The sequence below is a fragment of the Rhinopithecus roxellana genome, chromosome 18 (assembly GCF_007565055.1).
Source record: "Rhinopithecus roxellana isolate Shanxi Qingling chromosome 18, ASM756505v1, whole genome shotgun sequence".
NCBI classification, from domain to species: Eukaryota; Metazoa; Chordata; class Mammalia; order Primates; family Cercopithecidae; genus Rhinopithecus; species Rhinopithecus roxellana.
The window spans coordinates 96,975,643-96,996,324 of NC_044566.1; the positions used below are offsets into that span (position 1 = coordinate 96,975,643).

The following is a 20,682-nucleotide window of genomic DNA, read 5'->3' on the forward strand; positions in this document are numbered from 1 at the left end:
CTGTATCACATGTACATACACACAACCCCTTCCTCAAACTCTTTCCTTCTTTCTCTTCTCTTTGTTGCTGAAAGAATTCGCTGACAGTTTATGCCTATGTGTCCTTGTCCCCAGACCCCTTGCTCACTCATCAGCCCAGAGGACCCTGGCTGTTGCTCTCCCCACTCCGGAATCACTCTCAGGAATGTCACCAACAACCTCCTGGTTCCTGGGCTCTCAGTTCTCCTTCCACTTGGTCTCTCCCTAGCTTGTGTTAATGTTGTCTCCTCCCTGGCCCAACACTGTCCCTGGGACTCACTAATATTAAACTTTCCCGGCTGTCTTACTACACCTCTGACTGTTTTCCAAGTCTCTGTTCTTCTCTCTCTCTCTCTCATTTATTTATTTATTTGAGACGGAGTCTTGCTCTGTCTCCCAGGCTGGAGTGCAATGGTGCGTTCATGGCTCACTGCAATCTCCGCCTCCCGGGTTCAAGCGATTCCCCTACCTCAGCCTCCCGAGTAGCTGGGACTACAGGCATGCACCACCACACCTGGCTAATTTTCGTATTTTAGTAAAGACAGGGTTTCACGATGTTGGCAAGGATATCTCTCAGTCTTATTTGCAGGTTCCTTCTTTGGCCTTTGTTGTTCCCTCTACTCTCCACGTTTTTCTTGTTGTTCCCTCTACTCTCTCTCTCCAATATACCTTGGGAGGCTCCACTTCAAATTAGCTTTTCTTTCCTCAAACCTACTTCCTTTTGCTCCCAATTTAGATCCATGCCATCTCCCAGCAGAAACCACCACTCATTTTGACCTCCTTCCCGCATCTCCCTCTACAGCCTCATCTCTTAGCACTCCTCCTGCACAGCCTGACGACCCATCTAACCACACCACAGTTCTCCCCCAGAAATGGCCCATAGCCTTGATACCCGTATACAATGGTATCCTTCCTTTACATCGCTCTTAACCTTCAGATGTCCACTCAAGTGTCACATACTTTGTGAGGCTTTCTCTCATCTTCCTAAGAACACTCATTTCCTCCTCGATGTTCCCAAATCACTTCGTGTACACCAGTAATGCAGCATATACCATCCTGGCACCCACGGTGTACAGTCCCGCCCCACTTCATTTCTGTTTCTGTCTTCATTGTTCCTTGAAGGAAGGGGCTGCGTTGCATTCCTCCCCGTGTTCTAGCTTATAGTGCGTTTCCAAAGATACCCACTTCGTTGAGCTAATCCATCTGTCTGGTAAGGTTTATATAGAATCTGCATTCGAAATAACACTTATATTAAGTCATTTTTTGAGTCCTCTTGCACACTAATCATTCATTACATAAAACCACAAAAACAGCTCAAGAGGTGATTAATATAACACTATTTTTTCTTCCTGAAATAAGTGTTATCACAAAATATAACCCTCCAATTCTTATTCACTGAAAGTTACCTGCACTGAACAAACAAAAGAGATTCTCTTGAGCACACCAGTTTCCCAAGTCAGCCAACTGCTTACTGTTGCTTTCTTGACTCCTCCTTTAAAAGTCCAAAATGACAAATTATCTCACAGGTCCCTGAGCAAATACTTCATTGCTTTCTGAAATGTCAGTGCTGTGTCTATTCCTACTCAGGTTTGCCTCGTTCTAAACCAATAGAAATATCTCTTCCCACCAGCTGACATTCTGTTTTATAAAATTCTTTTTATGCTTTCTTATTTTCCAGGATATAATTTCTTGGATGAGCCTCTCCTCGTTTTTAAACTTTGGGGAATTAAAATCTCTTAATTTCATTATCCCATTGAAAGACAGGGAGAAGAAGCTGAGCTCCAAAGATGGCAATAAAAATGAAAACTGGAGAAACCAGAGCCAAAGGCTTTTCCAATGGTAACATTTACTAAATGGCATCAAATACTAATGTAATAAGAAAGTAGGTTAGCGATTAAAGACCTTATTATCTGACTTTAATGCTCATCAGAGCCCTGCAAGGTAAATGTCATTATCCCTGTTTAACAGATCAATATATGGAAGTTCAGAGAAGTTTGTAATTGTCCAAGGTTACCAGATAATAAATGCTAGCCCCTGCCACGTGCTGGAGTGACCTGAAACAATTTTCTGAGGTAAAAACTGAAAAGCCTGAAGGTGCTCCCTCGGCTCACTGACATGTGGTTCCTGGCCAGGCACCATTATTCCCATAAGAGAATGTCAATCCTATACTCTGCCTGCATTTATGCGAGGCACTGTGCTATAAGATCTTAATATATTTTCTCATGTAATTACTGAATGAGCTATGAATGGCCAGTATGATTTATCATGTTATTTAATGAGTGGTAAATGAGGCAGTAATATCCTTACAGAGAAGGAAACAAAACTCAGGACCTGAAGTCAAGAAACAAACCCAAAGTCTCAAAGTTAGTGGAGCTGATGAACCAATCGTATTCCCCACACGAAGCCCATGTCCTCAAAACTAACCCTGCTGCATCCTTTGATGGTCATGGTGGCCGACACTGCCCTAAGTCAGCAGGAATCTTGCCTAAGAATATCACCAGGAACGCAGCTCTACCATTCTGAAATTTGATGGTAAGAAGTGGTGTTCAATTCTGTTAGCCTTCTAGGTCTTCTAAAACATATCCTTTTATCATGCCACCTAATCATACAGCTGCGTACCTTTCACTGTCCGGATTTCTCCTAGGAATGCCTGCCCTTACTAAACCACATCTGGGATTTCAGCATTCTCAGTGCTTCTTGTCTGTACTGTAAGAAGCAGGAGGATGCCATGGTGTAGCACCAATGCTAGGAAATCAGACAGCTGAGGTTCCGGTCCCAGGTCTGCCATTTACTAAGGGACTTGAGTGAGTCTGCCTCTCCGTTGTGTCTCAGTTTACTTGACTATAGAATGGGGATAATGACCCTGTCTTCCTCAAAGGGCTTCTATGACTCTTCATTGAATTAATACCTGTAAAGTGCTTAAAATTGTCCCAACTACATAGTAAAACTCAACAGATATTAGCTAGGTATTTTATAGATTGTTAGATGACTCTATATTGTGAGAAGAGAGAACGAGAATGAAAACCATGAGGGTGTAGCTTCCTTGAAGCTAAAGGTAGAGAATGTTTCAAGCAGGGAGAAATCACATGCCTCAGCCTTTCAAAGGTCACTGAATAAGTGGCCTTTGGGTTTGGCTAAAAGAAGGTCTTCAGTGAGCTTAAAAAAAATGTTTAATAACTCTGTGACTTATTTACCCAACAATGTCACATGTTTATGATTCCTTCCCATTCACTCAGAGAAACATCTTTGGAAAATTAAATGCAATCCAAAATTTCATGTACTTTGACAGAAAAACAGTATGATAAATTGCAGATCAAGATAAATGAATCTTGCTTAAGTCATTGGCCATGGAAGCTAGAAGTACTTGGTATATACTGAAATATTTTTTTCTATTATCAGGTTTTCATTATTTAAAATGCTTTCCATTCTTAGCCTTTAAAAAAAACAAAAATCCTTAACCTTTTTTAAAGGAAAACTCGCCAGAATAGCATGGACATGAATTTTCATTGTATAAATTACCCCAATCAAAACTTGTATTATTAACCTCTGATGTCTTCCTCCTTCCCTGGTGCTGAATCTAGGGCTAATTAATACCTATTTAAGCATTCAGCTTTTGCCCCAGAGGCCAAGATAAATTTGTCCACAAGGCAAGAATATATTTGCCCAAAAGTAAATCTCAATGAGAAAAGCATTACTTTTTTGGTATTTTATTTATAATTTTGTTGGAAAACTATAGCAAAGAAAATTTAAAGAATGTAGAAAGAGGAAATAAAATCATGATACCACCTCTCTTAGGTAATTACTACTATTATTTGGGCTTTTAAGGTTTTTTCCCATGCACATTTTTATAAAACTTTAATTATGGTATACACGTAATGTCATATTCTGTTTCTCAACACAACTATAAGCATTTTTCAAGTTGGTACATGGTCTTACATGTATTGTAATACACGTGTATTGACTGAACAATATGTAACTGAATGATTAACTTAACCATTTCCATAGTGGTGAGCATTAATATTGCTTCTATCTAGTCTGCATAATTTTAAATAACATTGTGATGAACACTTTGTTGCAAATATATTGTTCTACATTTGCATTATTTTCTTAGCTTTAATTTCCAAAGACAGAATTCGGGGTCTACAGGTATAAATATTTAAGTCATTTTTGATTCATATCCCCAAACTGTCTCTAAAAGTATTGCACCAATTTCACTGCCACCAGTATTCTAGGTGAGTAATCAATGTCACTAGATCCTGACTCTTTATTAAAAAGTTTTCCTATTACAATAGGCTTGAAGGAAAAAAAATACATACTTCATTGTGTTAATTTTTACTTCCCTTATTATACAGAATGGTTATTTCTCATGGTTATTTTATACTTTTCCTTTGTGAGTCATCTATTCATTATCTTTATCTGTTCATCTATTAAACCCTTTTTTATTGATTTGTAAGAAGCGATCTCTTTTACTCATAAAATTATTTAATACTCAGAGTAAGAATATCAGAATTATCCTTGACATTTTACTGATGTTACACTAAGCTGAATAGTGAAATCACCATCATTAATAGATGAAAATTAAAATATTGTAGGAACACTTCACCATTAAGTTCTGACATTACTTGAGGGACAATCTGGAGGCTTTAAAAGTCTCTACTTTCCCTAAAACTTACCTATCTGTTATAATTACAGTTATCTTTTGAAATTAAAAGCCTTCTTTAAATACACTGTGCCAGCCAATTAAAGATAAATTAATTATCTTATTCCCTATCTCTCCCTTGACCTTTAAAAGCACTGTTGAAACAGTTCAATGAATGCAAATAAAACTAATGAGTCTGCCACTCTAAAACTGATGCTTACACTAAATCTCAAATCATCTGATATTACTTAATATTAATATTATAATTAATATTAACAATATTAATCACCTAATTTCACTGAAAAATCACTAAGTGCCAGATAGTGTGCTAAGTGTTTTATATAAAATATCTCATTTTATTCTCATAACAAACCTCTGAGGTAGGTATTAGCTTTCCCACATTACAACTGAGAAAACGTGGGTCTGGAATGGCTACCTACCTGGGCAACGCCAACCAGCTAGCGATGGGGTAGAATGAAAACCCAGGGCCTGTGTCCCTCACCGCTAAGCATCTGGCCTTATAGTAATTGCACTGTATACTAATACCGATTCCAAGAAATTTTGAAAAGGACATTTTAGCAAGTGCATTTAGTATATATATTCTGGTTGGAAATTCCTCAACTGATGCTTCCATTAATAAAGGCTGGCATCACTGATTACATTTTTAAAGTTTAGCCTATGTAATTTACTATAATTTGAAATATAATTTTTCATATTGGTAGTTTTAATAGAAGAAATGACATTTAGGCAGATAATACAAAATTCTCAAGTTAAATACTTTGCTCACTTTTGTGATATTTGCATACAGAACATGAGATTGATTCAGATAAACTATGTATCCTGGAAATTGATCCAATGGCCACATCTTCTAACCATTTTCAAAGGAGCTACAACCTAACCTTTCAAATAGCGGGGATGAAATGGGGCAGGATAAATAAAAGAACCCTGGCTCAGAGGGGGAAGAGACACCCCTAGAGGAAAGCCAAGGTATCATTCCCCACAGCAGCTGCAGAATTCTTTCCCCGGGAAATATCCCCAGCATTGCGCAGATTTAATAAGTCATTTCTCGCATTTGGTTATCTGCACTCTGATTCCTGTTGATTGAGCCCATGCTTCTGAACTCTACATCACTCTCTTGTGTGCTCTAATCAGTAACAACTCAACGCCTGTAATGAGGGCTCACAGATTCAAGGCAGCATCCTAGGCCACTGTGGGGAATGTTAAGATGGACAAGACACAGATGCTGCCTTCAAGGGCTTTACAATTTAGGGGTCGGAGATGTAGGTGTGTGTGTCCATATGCTCACGTGTGCACCTGGGAGTTCAAATAAAGGCGAGAGAATCCAAATGAAGGAACTGGTAAAAGCTCTGGGAGGAGGTGGTATTTCAGGTGCTACTGAAGAGTGGTAACTAGTTTAATAGGGAGGGGAAATGGGGAAGGTCTTTCAATGAATGCGAACAGCGTGCATTAAACTAAGGATATAGGAAAGTGTACAGCAACTTTGGAAAATCATAAGCAGTCAGGCTAGATTAGAGCACAGAATTTGTGTATGAGAATTGCGAGAACTAAGACTGAATAAAAAGGAGAGTCAAGTCACGGATGACCTTGACTGCCAAAGAAGTAAGCTTTAGAAATTTCATTCAGAGAAGCCATTGGAGGTTTTGGAGAAAGGGAACAATAAGATTAGAAACGCACCTCAGAAATAGAATGGATTGCATAGGAAATCACATAGAAGCACATAAAACAGACTGCTGATAGGAAGTTATTAAAAAAAAGAGGAGCCGGGCGCGGGGGCTCACGCCTGTAATCCCAGCACTTTGGGAGGCCGAGGCAGGCAGATCACAAGGTCAGGCGATTGAGATCAGCCTGGCTAACACGGTGAAATCCCATCTCTACTAAAAATACAAAAAATTGGCCGGGTGTAGTGGCGGGTGTCTGTAGTCTCAGCTACTCGGAGGCTGAGGCAGGAGAATGGCGTAAACCCGGGAGGCGGAGCTTGCAGTGACCCGAGATCGCGCCACTGCACTCCAGCCTGGGCGACAAGGAAGACTCCGTCTCAAAAAAGAAAAAAAGAGGAAAGGGGCCAATTGGAAATACACTTTAGAATCTCAGCTAGAAACAGTCTCAACCAGGGAATGGCAATAATAGCAAAGGGGATATTTAAGAAATGTTGTATCCCAGAAAATCTCAATAATGTGGGACTCCGTGGATACAGGGGAAAGGAAGAGTCAATGTAACTTTACATCTTGAGAGACAGAAAAGAAAGTATTCAAGAACAGATTATTTTCAACATAGATCATTGGATAAACCTGGAATATTGCTATGGAGTGAACTGTGTCCTCCCACCCCAAAAAGATACGTTGAAGTCCTAACCCCTAGTATCTCGGAATGCAACCTTACTTGCAAATAAGGTGGTTTTGCAGATGTAATTAGTTAAAACAAGGTTATACTGAATTAGGGCAGGCCCTTAGTCCACTATGAGAAGTATCCTCAAAAGAAGAGAGAGACATGCAGGGAAGAGGGGTGCCATGTGGAGACACAGACATGCAGAGGGAAGACTACCATGGATGGTGGAGGCTGACTGAGGTGCTGCCGCTGAACACCAAGCAGCATCCAAGATTACCGGCCAACACCAGACGCTAGAAGAGGCAAGGAAGGATCCTTTCCTGCACGTTTCGGAGGCACATGGCCCTGCGGACACCTTGGTTTAGGACTTCTGACCACTAGAACTGTGAGACAATAAATTTCTGTTACTTTAAGCCACCCAATGTGTGGCACTTTGTCACAGTGGCATTGAGAAATTACTATAGCAATGTTTTTCTATTTATAAAACAATCAACTATAATCTCTCCACCAAAGGATAACCACTGTTGACACTGTGTGTATCCATCTAGACTTCATGGTATAATTTTTTTTAAATGGAACTTGCATTGTTTATACTATTTTGTATCCAGATAGTTCTTTTTTTCTTTTTTTTTTTTTTTTTTTTTTTTTGAGATGGAGTCTTACTCTGTCACCCAGGCTGGAGTGTAGCGGCGGGATCTCAGCTCACTGCAACCTCCGCCTCCCAGGTTCAAACGATTCTTCTGCCTCAGCTTCCCAAGTAGTTGTGATTACACATGCACGTCACCACACCCAGCTAATTTTTGTATTTATAGTAGGGACGGGGTTTCACCATGTTGGCCAGGCTGATCTCAAACTCCTGACCTCAGGTGATCGAACCGCCTTGGCCTCCCAAAGTGCCCTGATTACAGGCATGAGCCACGGTGCCCAGCCTGTATCCAGGTAGTCTTTATTTAGTGGACTGGCTAGAATTATGTCACATGGATGTCCCACCATCAATTTCCTGTTGGTAAGCATATCCACTGTCTATGAAGTATCTTCTTAGAAATGTCTTCAAACAACCTACATGCCAAAAGAAAATAGTAATAGATTTGCTGTCCACATTTACTCACTCAAGTTCCCCTTAAGAATATAGACATATATGTTTATTCACATTATATGTTATACATTATATATACTTATATAGTTTAGTACATTTAGATCTTTTACTTAGGTCCTTTATCAAAAACTTTCTTCATATTCAAAATACAGCATAGAATCAGAGGGCCCAAGAGGGTCCTTCATGGACATCTAGTCTAGAGTAACACAAGAACCAGAAAATTGGGGCATCCTGCTCAAAGTCACAGGGGACTCACTGGGACAGGAATCCAGTCTCATTTCCAATGCTATTACTGCTTGATGTACTGTCATAAAAATGATATAAGAATCATTTTAAAAATAGGTGTAGATCTTCCTCTCAAGCTTTGTGGTAAAATGTAGACCTTCACTGGAAATCTATCTCTGTTTAACTATTTTTTAAAACTGTAAATATTCTGTCAATATTCTACTGATAGTGAAAGGAGACAGACAAATTCCTACGCAGACAGGGACAGGTCCCTGGTGAAACCTAACCTTCAAACCAAGGAAAGTCTAAAGCATGAAAACCAAGCTGCCAGTTCCCGATAAAGTCCGTGACCAGAGTAAGAAATTCTATCCCTGGCTTACCCATTCTAATGATTGGTTCACTCTGAATGATGTCTCTTAACCAAACCAATGGTGCTTTTTCCAAGACCACTCATGGACCAATTAGCACACACTACCCCATTCTAAGCCCATAAAAAGCCCAGACTCAGCCTCACAGAGGGCTACCAGCTTTCAGGGTCCCCTCTTGCCACCGAGAGCTTTCCTTCTGTCGCTCAATAAAATTCTTCTCTGCCTCACTCACTCTCCAGTGTCCGCGTACCTTATTCCTCTTGTTGTGGGACAAGAACCTGGAACTCACCAAGCTGTGGACAGAAGGCGGAACAAAGGAGCTGTTAACACTCCTGTTTGCCAAGCTGCAGGTGGCAGAAACAAAAGAGCTGTAACCCTCTAGTTCGCTGGGCTGCAGGTGATAGGAATAAAAGAGCTGTAACCCTCCATCCCGCTCACCAACCTACGAGAACAAAGAAGCCATAACACCACCACTAGCAATTTCACTGCTAGTAAAGCTAGTTGTCTTCAGATAACAAGTTATCTTCAAATAACATTTTATTCTCTATAGAATTAATTGAGTTATTTTCAGATATCTTAAGAAAAAAATATATATTAAATTCCAAATATAGGCATTATCCAGCTGCTAATGAATGACTGTTATAGTTCTTCATGAAAGTTTTCCAGGTTCTTCAAATCCTTTGGTTGCAAAATAGAAAGTTGTGCCTTATATTTCTGTCATAGACATAACATTTTTAAACTGCCATTATAGGGGAGGATTGTGTCAATTTTTTAAAAATATGCATTATATTTTATTTAATTGATCCAAATACGATGTTTACTTTTTAAAAATAAGATGATGGTGCATCATGAATTCATCTTTTGGTTTACTCTTCTCTGATGCCCTGGGTCATTGGCAGCTTTGGGACAAACAACTTGGCTTTTGTCACTTGAGGGAGATCTGTAATTCTGATTGTGAATGCGTGCCACTTTAACATGAGGTGAGCATTTTCTCCCAAAACAGGAAAATGGGAGCTCACACTATTGTGGCCATAAAGAAAAATGAAAAATGCTATAAAAATGAAGGCATGAAAAAAATGATCATGAGCTACTCTCATAATCAAAAATAAACTTCCGGCCAGGCACGGTGGCTCAAGCCTGTAATCCCAGCACTTTGGGAGGCCGAGATGGGCAGATCACGAGGTCAGGAGATCGAGACCATCCTGGCTAACACGGTGAAACCCCGTCTCTACCAAAAAATACAAAAAACTAGCCAGGTGAGGTGGCCGACGCCTGTAGTCCCAGCTACTCAGGAGGCTGAGGCAGGAGAATGGCGTAAACCTGGGAGGCGGAGCTTGCAGTGAGCTGAGATCCAGTCACTGCACTCCAGCCCAGGCAACAGAGCAAGACTCCATCTCAAAAAATAAAAATAAAAATAAATAAAAAATCAATAAAAAAATAAAATAAACTTTCATGTTGTGTCCTTTGACACACAGCATAATGAAGCAGGCACTAACAGTTCATAGTAGTCGAAAAATCACCAAGAATCGCTTTCCACTGCATCAAAAAGGTGTTATTTTTAGCACCTGAGAGCCTGAATCATCAATAATTGGCATTCTAATGTGAAAGTTATCAAGATCTGTTTATTTAAATGATCTTTGATAAATTCCCTGCCAAGTCTAGTTTGTTTCCCTGTCCTTCAAACACACAGTTTCCTATTCCATTTTCTAAATGAGAGATTATTTTACTATAAAGGCAAAAATTTTCTTTAAAGACAACTGAATTTTGTTTTTTGTTTTGAACCATCCTCTTCTCCTTTGCATCTAATAAAGAGGATGTGTTTTCTCAGTCTTGTTTTCCTCTCATACATAAAGAATATATTGTCCCTTAGTATATTTCACCTTGCAGTCACCATATGTTTCCTGGTTTTATCTTTTCATGCCATCATTGATATGCCTTATTTCTGGTTTAATGCTTACTCTAATTCCTAATCTTTACTCTAATTCCTAATCTTTACTCTAATTCCAATGTGAAGCTTTGTGTAGCTACCTGGGTTTCATCCTTTTCTCTTCATCCTCTTGCCATCCTTGTAAGTATTGTTGCTTTAAGAAATAACCTAATTTTCATGGGTCCTTCCACTTACAGGTCATTTTCTTATATTTAAATCACTAAAGTTGACTTTCCTGAAATTCATTACCTTTAGGTTGTTGTTTCCACTTCTTTGATAGTCTTTGTGTAAACATCAATCTTTAAGTGCATTTTCTTAAATAACTGAAGTGTTCACTTAAGAAATAGCTCTAGTTTACAGGTCAAAAGTCAGAAATAGCTAAATACTAGCACAATCTCACCTCCCTTTTTGCTCTGTCTCTATTTTTGTCTCTCTCCACAGACCCTACTCACAGGTATTTCTGCCTGACCATGTTCAGGATATACTCTCCCACCATTGAATTAATTGACTGTGAGATATATTTAATCTCTCATTGAATATATAGTTTTGTCCAATATGCACTTAACAGTAAGTCCTCAATATGATCAGTAGGTTCTTGTAAACTGTGACTTTAAGCAAAACAATGTGTAACAAAACCAATTTTACCATAGGCTAGTTACTGTATAAACAAGAGTTAAGTTGCTATGGTATGTTTATGGTCACAGAAACACCACCAAACTTCTAAATAAAGAACCAAAACACTTCTAATATTAAACACTGAAATAAATGTGAGCTATACATACATTTAGGAAAGATTAACACAGACAAGGAAGATAATTATACAATTTTTGGGTCATCAGTGAGTGACAACAGTCACAGTGGTGGTGATGAAATAGTGAATAAATGTTTGCAACTTGAAAATTGTCTGGAGCACCTCCTACCACCACACAGTTCAAAAACAAGCAATAACACATATCATAGGCTTGCTGAGTGCTTTCATACCGCATTGTTTATTGTTATGCATTTGTATGATTATTGTATATGTTACAAATTTTTGTTTTGCAATCATTTGTACTCATTCATTCATTCATTCTCCAAACTGTTTATTCCAGTTAAGGATGACAAATGGCCAGAGTCTCTCCCTGCAGCTCAGGGTGCAAGCTGGGAACCAGCCCTGGACAGGACACCATCTCATCCCATCACCGTGTGCACTCACACTCACTCAGATTGGGACTGTGCAGACATGCCAATTCACCCAGTGGGCACACCTTTGAGCTGTGGAGGGAAACCAGAGTGCTTGGAGAAAACCCATGCAGCCAGGGGTTGGGGAACATGCAAACGTGCAAACTCCCAGAAGACAGTGGCCCCAGCCAGGAATCAATTTATTTTTTCTCAACAATGTTATAATGAAACAATATGGAACAAAACAACTTAATGCAGGACCTACTGTGGAAAGATGGTTAGTGACTCTTCAATGTCATTATGACTTCTTATCGTGACAACTAAAACCTGGGAACCTCTGTAAGAGACAGTTAAGTTGGTCAAAGGGCAAGTTAGCTGTGATTTGAGTGATTTGGGGCAACCTGAAAAATACAGGATAAAATAGGAAAGATACACAGCCTTAATGTATTAATGAAAGTGGATTTATTATGAATGACACTCACTACAATGATTAATTAAGCTAATCCTTTATTATGTGCTCTGCTGATCACCATCAAGAATGAAAATACATATTTGCTCTGTTTTCAATTAAAATGTGTGGAATTACAGAAATTTGAGAAAAGTTTGACTTTTACAAGGTCCTTCAACCATACTTAATCACTTTGCTGACTTTTATTCATCTTTCTGCATCTCAGTTCCTTATCTGGAAAGTACAATAAACTTTCCTGTGTTGCTGATGATAGATGGTATAACAATCTTCTTTTGCAGCTGAATTCTCCAAGTCAATACCACCTTCTGCCTGATTCATGGTTCAACTCCATTTGACAGTTCAACACTAGCTAATACAATTGTTTCCTTATTAAATGTACTAACCCCTGTGTTCTCTGAATTTCTTTAAATAACTTTAAAGAAACCATAAAGTACTCAATAAATAATTTTTCCAAGAAATGTATTCTCAAAGTGATTATACCTGTGTATGAATTCATTTATAAAACTGCTTTTCTTTCAAGCTGACATAAGAGTCCTAGGAAACAGGGTCAGGCAGGAATGAGAAGAAGAGACATCATCTGTATATCATGATTGATAACTGTATCTTGAATAAATCCAAATACATATTAGGGAGCATCTATCAGAAGTTTCTCTTAATTTATTTGAACATCAGGGTTTTCTAATATATTTAAATATTCTTTTTTAAAATAATTTTATTTATACGCAATTTCAAGATTGCATCTAGTCTATAAACTACATGAGATGAGGTGTTTTTATACATGACTATTTGATAGTGAACACAACCTGAAAAAGAACTTGGATCTCTAGCATTTCCACTTTCAACCCTCTCAGGATTAAGGTTTATCTCCTAATTCTGATGGAAATCTCCTATGTATTGAATAAAAGTGGTGAGTGTTATTCTATGTGCTGGGAAGCTAGCTTCATAGAATTATGTTAGCAATGAGTTATTACATTTACGCATCAAAAGTTTGGAAGCTGACTTTTCTAATAACTTTTTTACAGTATACTTAGTAATCTTAATATAATCAAAGAATTGGCCTCTGATATTAACTATGTTCTACTAAATTATAAAACACACTCAGGTGAAAATTACAAATATGTTCTATACTAGATTTTTTTTTTTTTTTTTTTTTTTTTTTTTTTTTTTTTTGAGACGGAGTCTCGCTCTGTCACCCAGGCTGGAGTGCAGTGGCCGGATCCCAGCTCACTGCAAGCTCCGCCTCCCGGGTTCACGCCATTCTCCTGCCTCAGCCTCCCGAGTAGCTGGGACTACAGGCGCCCGCCAGGTCGCCCGGCTAGTTTTTTGTATTTTTAGTAGAGACGGGGTTTCACCATGTTAGCCAGGATGGTCTTGATCTCCCGACCTCGTGATCCGCCCGTCTCGGCCTCCCAAAGTGCTGGGATTACAGGCTTGAGCCACCGCACCCGGCCCTATACTAGATTTTTAACATAAATGATTAATTCTCATAACTCTGCCAAACAGATATTTTATCCTCCTTGAACTGATGAAGAAATAGCTCTTACCAAAGCCATATGGTTAAGCAACAGCAGAGGTAGATTTTGCACCCCGCTGTGTCTGATGCCAAAGCTTTTCACTATATCATGCTGCCTTTATTTTCAATTAAGTTTAGGATTCCCCCAAGTTAATGAGAAACACACATACTATAAATTAAAATCAACAGTACATTGAAAGCCTGATTTTGACTAACAGCTCTTGGGCTAAACACTTTCCTAATGTTAATATGAAAAACATTCACTCATCTAACTTGCTTCTTCCATTGCCCCCCCTCTATCATCCAACCCCATTAGGATGCTGATAAGCTCTGATAGGAACAGAAGGTAGACAGTAGCCAGAGCAAGGGAAGAAACAGAGGGCCTGAATTATCTACAAACTGTGTAACCAGCTCCCAAACCATCAGGAGTGAACTTAACTAAATGGTTTGTTTAAAGTGTGTCTAAAAAGGGAAAATAATTCATTTTTAATTAGGACAGTCTTTTTTTTTTGGTAAATGGTAAAGTACTTAAATCACAGTATTATTTTTAGACATCTCCTCACTTTAAATAATTTAGAAATTCAATTATAATCATTTGCAATAAACCACTTAAAAATACTTAAGGTTCTTCTTGAAACTACCTTGTCTGCTTAAAATATATATTATATATTTATATAAACATATATTTATATGTTTGTCTGCTTAAGAAAATTATATTTATGTATTAGTATATTATGTTTATATATTTTTTAACAGACAAGGTAGCTTCAAGAATATATATCAGATAATCAGCCTAAATACAAAATGGTAAAGAGACATTTCTGTGTCACTATTTTTACTCAAAGTTTTTGTTTTGATCTGTCAAAAAGTTTTGGGGAGCTCTGTGGATTTTCAGAGCACATTATCTTATTTCCTAGTGATATTAGCTTCATTTTACTATGATAGTGAGGCATTAGATGGCTGCTATCAATAGGATCTGTGTTCATCCACAGAGACACTTCAAATGAAGTGAAAAACATTTGCTGATTACATTATGTTATGATAGTGAATGATTTTAAAAGATGTCAAGTTCTGCTTAATGAGTTTTATATGAAATAGCATTTACATTAGGGGAAAGTTTGGGGGAGGTAAAAGATGTAAGTCATCAGAATTTCATTTATTTTTAAATACAATTAAGCTCTCAGAAAGCATCAGCACTTGAACTCTGAAATATCTCTTTTAAAGACATTACTGAAATATCATTATTACTGTACTTTTATTTTCTAATACATCCCTGAAAATGAGTTCACTTTAGTAAGTGGAAGGATTTATGAAGCAAAATAGGCTATAAGCACACAAGAAGGATAAAATATTTAATTGCACTAATTATACTTTCATGATACACCATTGTTTCTGACATATATGTTTACCACATTTCTAAGCTTCTATAATAATACTGTGGTAAGAGATGTTCACATGTATCGTAACTACCCATAGCCACAGTTCACACATCTTTTTGCCACAGGAAAATTAGAGGACAATATATTCCCTTCCAATCATACAAAGTAAAATGCATGTACTTGTGAACATCATATTAATACTGTATTGAATATAATAGCATCCATTTATACTTTGGTTGAGAGCTGAGACATCTGCCTTAGGAGTCACTGACTCAGTACCAGATTCTTTTCAGTCTTTTTTTTTTTTTTTTAAAGCAGTCAGAATGATCTTATTGAAATTTTTTAGTACAATGTTAGAGGATCTTAAAATTTTATATTTTAAACCAATACAAGCACTGCAAATGATATATGCCGGAATCTAGTTGATGTAGTATCCAAAAAGAAAAGCAATCATATGAATATCTATAAGTTGACTAATGTAATTTAAGTTGGAGGCTAAACAACTTTGGTATATTCATATTTCTCTGGCTCCTGTTTTTGGCCAGATAAATGCCAAGTCCACCCCCATTCAGTAGAATTGGACAGGGCCAATGTATTTGGTGGTCTCACTTAAGTTTCCACACCAGGAGCAGCAAGAAATGTACAACTTCTGGGATTAAGTTGCTCCAAGACAGTCTTCATCACCTTTGTGAACTGGAAACACCAAATAGTCAAGGTCTGAATTTCCATTGTGTGTGGCTAAGTCCAGTCTCATTGGTTCATAAAAGTATTCTGAAGGACTTTAAAATACAATGGTGGGGCTAAATAACGATAGAAAAACATCAATTCTTAATTCAGAGAATGACAATGCAGTTTCCTATATCCTTTTGAAAAATCTGAGATCATTATTTTAAAACTAGCTCTATACCTTCTTAGACTTTAAATTTAATGTTAGCTGAAATGATTACCTTTAAGTCAATTGGCTTTAGGCCTTGGCGATTGCTCAATATAATTCTGAAATTTTAGGATGCAGCATTTCAGGTAAGTGACAGTTATGTTTTAGAAGAGGTAATTTTAAAAATGATCCAGAACTACACTGCTCTGATATGTCTGATGTATACCCCCAAAAATGTGTCAGTGTCCATATTAAGCTAAATAAAATTTGGTCCAAATTAAGCACAATAACCAAGATGGTTTATCTGAAACTGTTATCAAAAAAAAAGAAAAATTCAAAATCCATGGTATGATAATTATAAATTTTCCAAGGTTCACTCCAAAGTAAAAGGCTAATTAATTCTATACAGGGTTTTACCCAAATGTCCATAGGCATTATCATATATATTTACACAGAAGGCTTCAATCTGAAGTCACCTTTGGCAACCTCGAAATATATAAACTATGACTTCCACAATGAAATTATATACTTGAAAGTTGTTGCCTCAAAGTACTGAAAGAACAAAGGAAGAGATCACATGTACCCGTTAAAAGTCAAAATGACAAAAACGTTCCTCATTTAAGACAGTTCACTTAAAGACCAAATAACCACCACCATTTCCCCAAAAACTGGAAAGAAAATGATCTTGAGCTTTAGAAGGAGAAACAATAAATCTCAGCATATACAAAGATCTGATGCTTTTGCCAGTGATGCTATCATTGCTGAGTACCCACAGCTAAAAATCCAGAAAACAAACACAAGTCAGAAGTCAGAGTAGGCTTGCTGGACACTTCCCATTCCGGATTTATAGCGGGGCATGGCTGAACAGGTAAGACACAGATTCCCCACTGTGTGCCCTTCGGATTGCTTCAGCCAAGATCATGGAAATGTCAGTGACCTGAATCTTGGTGCAGTGTTTCATTTTGTCCTCTTGCGGAATTGTGTTTGTGACGACAACAGCCTCAAAGGCAGCATTATTTACTCCGGAAACAGCTGGTCCAGAGAAGATCCCATGGGTAAGGACAACATACACTTTGGTGGCTCCAGCTGACGGCAGTTCGTCCGCGGCATGGCAGACGGTGCTGCATGTGTCAGCCATGTCATCCACGAGGATGCCCACGTGGTCCTTCACGTCGCCCACCAGGACCATCTGGTCCACTTCATTCACCTTCTTCCTCTCTTTGTGGATCAAAGCAAATTCCACATTCAGCCTGTCTGCGATCGACGTGACCCTTTTGGCTCCCCCTGCGTCAGGTGAAACAATGATACAGTTCTTCCATTCGGCAATGTTTTCCCGAATCCACTGCAGGACTGCCGGCTCCGCATACAAATTATCCACAGGAATATCAAAGAATCCCTGTATCCGAGAGGCATACAGGTCCATGGTGACGATGTGATCCGCCCCAGCCACCGACAGCATATTGGCCACAAGTTTTACAGAAATTGGGGCACGACTCTTGTCCTTTTTATCTTGTCAGGCATATGGGAAACACGGGATCACGGCAGTCACTCTGGATGATGATGCGATCTTGCAGGCATTGATCATGATGAGGAGCTCCATCCATCAGGTTGTCGTTAATTTCCCTGCAGCCGCTCTGGATGTTGTAGACATCTTCCCCTCTCACACTTTCACCCATCTCCACGCTGGTCTCCTGGTTGCTGAACTTCTTGGTGACCACCTTGCCCAGCTCCAGGCCCAGGCGGTCGGCCACGCGCTGGGACTGGTCCTGATGTGAGCTGCCGCTGAACAGCACGATGTTGGGCATGGTGGGGCGCGGGACTCCGAAGGGCGCACGACAGCGGAGGAAGTGGCGGAGGCAACAGCGACAGCGACGCGGAAGGCTGCTGCTTTTTCCAGTCTCATTTCAACTTCACTAATATTGGATCTTAGATGCAAGATAATTAATTGTTAGTTCTTTGGGAAAAGTGTTTTCCAGGAGAATGACCTATCCAAAAAATACAAAAGGAAAATGCTACTAAAAATAAGTGAGAAAAAAATGTATAATTACCTTCAAATATTTTTAGAGAATGCTTTGTTTTGTTAATTACCCCAACTCTAATTTTAATGGAAATTGATGACTGTATCGATTGATGCTGTCACTTTCATTTCCTTTTAGCATACTAATGGATGAAAATAAGTATTGAAAATATTCATTTCTTCCGGCTCAAAATACAGTTGACCCTTGATTAGCTCTTGAATTTCTCCATGACGCCTATCTTGAAACCATTCACCCCACCCCCGGCCACTTTTTTTTTTTTTTTTTTTTTTTTGCCATGACCACAATCACTTTCATGATTCCTGGATTGGCTCTGTCATAAATCTGGTAAAGTCATGCATATCTGGACACAGTTTTCTTCAGCAGGAATTTAGTGATTTCAGGCTTGATGGCATTTACAACTTTATTCTATAACAATGATGGCATTTTCAAAGATGTCACCTTTCTAGACTCCCATGATGATCTCTCTCTCAGGGTTCTCTTCCACAGTGTTGACAATTCTTTCCATACAGTACTGTGCGTAATGAGCCTTAAAGGCCCTTATGACCCCCGATCTAAAGGCTGAATTAGAGACACTGAGTATGGGAGCAAGTCAACCACTTTGGAACCTTCAGTGTTGAACTCATGCATTTTGGGTAGCCAGGAGTACCGCCCAATATCAAAAGAAATTTGAAAGACAGTCACTAGGCCAGGCATGGTAGCTCACATCTTAATCCCAACACTTTGAGAGGCTGAGGCAGGTGGATCACTTGAGGCCAGGAGTTCAAGACCACCTACTACAAAAACTTACAAAAATTAGGTGGGCATGATGGCGCACACCTGTAGTCTCAGCTACTTGGGAGGCTGAGGTGGGAGGATCACTTGAGCACAGGAGTTTGAGGATGCAGTGAGCCAGGATCATGCCACTGCACTCCAGCCTGGGCAACAGGGTAACAGAGCAAGACCCTGTTTCTTAAAAGAAAAAAAAAAGTCTTTTACTGGCAAGATACTTTCTGACTTTAGGAATAAAGCATCTTTGGAACCAATCCTGAAATAAAGTTCTTATTGTCCAGGCATTCTTGTTGTACAACTAAAAGACTGCCATCTGGTGTTAACTTTTCCCTTCAAGGCTTCGAGCTTAGCAGCTTCATAAATTCAGTCCTCATCATAAACCCAACTGCATTTGCACAGAACAGTAGAGTCAGCCAGTCTTTTCCTGTCTTAAATCCCTTCTCTTCCTAATACATATCTTTTGTGACATTCTTTTGTCCAGAATAGGATACTTTTGTCTTCATTAAAAACCTGTTCTGGCAGATAACCTTTCTCCTTGTTGATTTTCTTGCTGGCATCTGGGAACCTGTCAGGAAAAGCTTGCTTCTCCTGTTGACATTTTTTAAGACAAATCTCTTTCTAAAATTATTAAACCATCCTTTGCTGATAGTAAATTCTCCAGCTTTGATCCTTCACTTTCCTTTTTCTTTAAGTTGTTATGTAGTGATCTCAATTTTTCTTCAATCATAGTAGAGTCTGTAGGTATGCCTTTCTTATAGTAATCCTGCACCACATAAAAGCTGCATTTTTGGTATGAGATAAAAAGGATTTTGTAAAAAGTACAAGGTTTTCTCACCTTCTGGTGTAACTGCAACAATGGCTTCACAGATTTCCCCCCCCCCTTTTTTTTTTTTTTTACAATGGTCCTTAAGCAAAATTCATTTATCTTGAAATGGCAGGAAACCATATCTGCAGACCTCCGTCAATGGTACATATCAAGCAATTAAACTTTTTCTTGTAATGTCATGACATCTCTCTGCTTCTTGAGACCACTTCCAGCATCACTAGTGCCATTACATTTGGGTCCCATGGTGTTAGTCAAGGTTTACAGTGTTGCACTATATATTATGAAAAATATATCAGAACCAAGAGAGATCCCTTTTTACTGCAACAAGCAACTTACCGGAGAGATGAACAGCTCTCTAGTAAACTGAATTAGTGTCACATGGCGTTTTAAGCATACACAACACTTGAGCTCATTGCAACAGTCAAAGAAGGTGGTTACAAAGTTATTACAGTAATATATACTACAGTTAATTTCATGCAGTTATGATTTAATACTGCATCTTTATGTTTGTTTACATTTGTGGCACCACGTATGGTATGTGTTTGTTTGCATATGTTTTGATATATTTTAACTTTTTATAATAAATTTGTGTATATTTTATGGTAGCGTATAATAAAATAGACTGGTATCTATGCATATTTTATATATTCATCACCTATCTAACTTTTTCTTAATTTTTTGAAATTTCTAGGCTATATGATTCATCTGCGAGTTTTTTCAAATTGTCCCATATCTCAAAAAAACTTTCTGATATATTTATTGAAAACAATCTGCATATAATGAGAACGAAGCAGTTCAAACCCATGTTGTTTAAGGGTCGACTGTGGATACTTGGTTTTAGGCCCAAGTACTGCACCCAAACAATCCACTAAACTTTATGTGTCTTGAGAACAGAGATACCACTCTTTGCTTTTTAAAAAAATTTTTCCTAGAGGCCTGCTAACACGAGATGGGCAAATATTATTTTGTTGAAGTCAGTAAAAATAAATATGTAAACTTTGTTATCATTGTTCATGTTTCATATACTGTAGTCC

The 20,682-nt window shown here is 38.4% G+C and overlaps 1 protein-coding gene and 1 pseudogene across 1 annotated transcript in view; both read right to left on the bottom strand.

The window, feature by feature from the left end:
* HS6ST3 (heparan sulfate 6-O-sulfotransferase 3) overlaps positions 1-20,682 on the bottom strand; it is a 771,625-nt gene that overhangs the window by 702,470 nt on the left and 48,473 nt on the right. The window lies entirely within an intron of this gene.
* Positions 16,860-17,858, bottom strand: LOC104658811 (annotated as a pseudogene).